We start from the raw sequence: 3,862 nt of genomic DNA on the forward strand, positions 1-3,862 counted from the left end.
TATGGAACCGAAGTAGATACGAGGTGGTCCTAGACTTTACAGTGAAATGCCCCACCAACATGCAGTTAAAAAGTAAAAATACAAATCATTTTTTTTTTTTTAAAGAAGGCAACAATAAAATAACAATAAGGAGGCTATATACATGGGGTAAAGTGACTATGCATAGATAATAAAGAGTAGCAGGGAGTGTAAACAAAAGGGGGGGGGTAATGTAAATAGTAAGCTGGCCATTTGATTAGCTGTTCAGCAGTCTTATGACTTGGGGATAGAAGCTGTTAAGGAGCGTTTTGGAGCTAGATTTGCGCTCCGGTACCGCTTGCCATCGGTAGCAGAGAGAACAGTCTATGACTACGATGGCTTGGAGTCTTTGCAATTTTTAGGGCTTTCCTCTGACACTGCCTGGTATAGAGTTCCTGGATGCAGGAAGCTTGGCCCCAGTGATGTACTGGCCGTACGCAGTACATCACTTTGTGTGCATGCTATATGTGTGTGAGTGTATGTAGTGTGTGATGCAGTGACAACGTATGTGTGAGTGTGTGGGTAGAGTCCAGTGAGTGTGCAAAGAGTCAGACATCTCCTGGTGCAATGTATATAGTGTTGCATATTGTTGTATCTGTTTAGCCATTTTATGTTGTATTGCTCACTTCTTGAAGTATAGGTTCCTTGTACTACCACTACATTAACACTAGTTCTAGTAGAATACAGCTATACTAAACAAAAATCTAAACGCTACAGTGTAAGTGTGGTCCCATGTTTCGTGAGCTGAAATAAAAATCCCAGAAATATTCCTTAGGCACAAAAAACACATTTCTTGCAAATTTTGTGCACAAATTTGTTTACATTCTTGTTAGTGAGCATTTCTCCTTTGCCAAGTTAAACCATCCACCTGACAGGTGTGGCATGTCAAGAAGATGATTAACAGCACGATCATTACATTTACATTTAAGTCATTTAGCAGAGCTCTTATCCAGGCGACTTACAAATTGGTGCATTCACCTTATGATATCATTACACAGGTGCACCTTGTGCTGGGGACAATAAAAGGCCACTCTAAATGTGCAGTTTTGTCACACAACACAAATCCACAGATGTCTCAAGATTTGAGGGAGCGTACAATTGGCATGCTGACTGCAGGAATGTCCAGCAGAGCTCTTGCCAGAGAATTTAATGTTAATTTCTCTACCAAAGACTGTCCAGTGGCTGGTCTCAGCACGATCCCGCAGGTGAAGAAAGCCGAAATGTGGAGTCCTGGGCGGACGTGTCTGCGGGTATGTGAGACCGTGTCGACTTACTGCATAATTCTCTAAAACGACATTCGGTTGTGTCTGGATGATCTCTGCTCCTTGTCGTTGTTTTTGTTTGTGGAGATGCTCTGAAAACAAAAAGTCAGGCTTGAATGCATTGAGTTGCACATTCTACAAGTTATGTTGGCAACTAGGCAGTATGTCTACAATAGGAGCCTTAAAACAGCAATAAAACTACCACTGCAGTGCTATAATATAATGAAATGTGTGGTTTGAAGCAATTATAGTKATTTTCTAGTGCATTTCTTTAATGGAATTTATATCCATTACATCAGTCCAGAAATGAACACACATGCAAACACACGCACCAGGGTCAGGCTTTTCCTGCCTCACCATTGACCACACACTTCTTTAATGAGCTTCAAAAAACATTTTGGGGCAGATAGAGGATCCGTTTGGCTTTTAATATATTGTATTGACAACATTTGTCAGGCACGCCTACATCGTCCAAGACTTTTATGTGTAAGTGCACCCAGTCATCTGTTTGTTGTTTGTGCCTGTAGGTTCGGGCCTTGGGCTATGAATGTTTATCACTCTACTGCCATAATCATGCAGTTGCAGCAAACCTTTCACATTAGAAAATGCCCAGTGAGACAGTGTCYTGACAATTTATTTAGGTTACAATGGTAGAACATTACTGCCATCTAGTGGATTAAAAACACACTTGACACCCAATTGAAACGCCTGATTTAATCAAAGTACTGTTGAACAAGAGTAAGCAAAATTTAGGATGAGGGGTGATGTGACTTGCATTAATGTGGTGACTGTTATTTATCGAATCAACTAACTGTGTTTAATTGTTACACAATTAAATGAATCATGTAACAATTAACTCACTAGGAATTTGGGGCACCACGTAACATTTACATTTAAGTCATTTAGCTGACGCTCTTATCCAGAGCAACTTACAAATTGGAAAGTACATACATATTCATCCTGGTCCCCCCGTGGGGAATGAACCCACAACCCTGGCGTTGAAGGCGCCATGCTCTACCAACTGAGCCACACGGGACCATGTAAGAAGTTGATTATTCAGTACTACACAAATTGATTTAATTATTTATATACTAAATAAATAATAACACAGAATACACATACACACTTACATGAGACAAAGGTCCCTACTGGACTGACAAGATATGACGGCTTGGTACACATATGGAGAGGGAGAGACAAAGAGTCAAACTTATTGTACATTTGGAAACTACCCTCGAAATAATAATTATACTTTGCTCACGAACCACCGGCCATTTAGGTAAGGACTGTAATGTATTTACGTGTAGATGTCTTTGTCATCTCCCTGAAACCAATCGATCCTTCCATAGGAAGTGGCTCGATGGGTGTAAGGCTCTCGTTTTCAMTTTTTTCACTCCGTTTTGACRCGGAAATCAAAATAACAAAATGTACACCCCATGGACCGAAAAGGAATTGCAAACATGATATTGATTTATAATTTGCCCATTGCATTTAAAATTGAAGTTGTAGAAATACTTCTATAGTGGTTGGCTCACGAGTTTTTTTTGTCACTTCGCGTTTGCGGAATCATAGAATATTACACATAATGGAACCGCCTGCACACGAAGGATGTTTGCAACAATATTGTTTGTATATTTGCTCCAGTTCTGGCATTTAAAATTGAAGTTGTAGAAATACTTCTATAGTGGTTGGTAAATTATATGTTTCAATACTGTAGCTGAAACTGAGGTGTACCATGTATGTTTTGATATCTACAGTGGCTTGCAAAAGTATTCACCCCCTGTGGCATTTTTCTGATTTTGTTGCTTTACAACCTGGAATTAAAATGATTTTTGGGGGGTTTGTATCATTTGATTTACACAACATGCCTACCACTTTCAAGGTGCAAATATTTTTATTTGAAATAAATAAGACCAAAAAAACTGAAACTTGAGCGTGCATAACTATTCACCCTCCCCCAAAGTCAATACTTTGTAGAGCCCATTTTTTGCAGCAATTACAGCTGCAAGTCTCTTGGGGTATGTTGCTATCAGCTTAGCACATTTAGCCACTGGGTTTTACCCATTCTTCAAGGCAAAACTGCTCCAGCTCCTTCAAGTTGGATGGTCTTCGCTGGTGTACAGCAGATCTTTAAGTCATACCATAGATTCTAAATTGATTAAGGTCTGGGCTTTGACTGGACATTACATTACATTTTTCCCCTTAAACCACTTGTTGTTGCTTTAGCAGTATGCTTAGGGTCATTGTCCTGCTGGAAGTGAACCCTGTCCCAGTCTCAATCTCTGGAAGACTGAAACAGGTTTCCCTCAAGAATTTCCCTTATTTAGCGCCATCCATCATTCCTTCAATTCTGACCAGTTTCCCAGTCCCTGCCGGTGAAAAACATCCCCACAGCATGATGCTGCCACCACCATAATTCACTGGTGGGATGGTGTTCTCAGGGTCATGGGAGGTGTTGGATTAGCACAGACATAGCGTTTTTTTGATGGCCAAAAAGCTCAGTTTTATTCTCATCTGACCAGAGTACCTTCTTCCATATGTTTGGGGAGTCTCCCACATGCTTTTGGCAACAACAAACTGTG

General features: G+C 40.3%; 1 non-coding gene across 1 annotated transcript; it reads right to left on the minus strand.

Moving 5' to 3' along the window:
* Positions 1 to 2,241: 2,241 nt before the first annotated feature.
* Positions 2,242 to 2,318, minus strand: trnae-uuc (transfer RNA glutamic acid (anticodon UUC)). Its single transcript has one exon. It is a non-coding gene; the product is annotated as a tRNA-Glu (tRNA).
* Positions 2,319 to 3,862: the final 1,544 nt, after the last annotated feature.

The sequence above is a fragment of the Salvelinus sp. IW2-2015 genome, linkage group LG20, assembly GCF_002910315.2.
Source record: "Salvelinus sp. IW2-2015 linkage group LG20, ASM291031v2, whole genome shotgun sequence".
In the NCBI taxonomy this organism is placed as follows: domain Eukaryota; kingdom Metazoa; phylum Chordata; class Actinopteri; order Salmoniformes; family Salmonidae; genus Salvelinus; species Salvelinus sp. IW2-2015.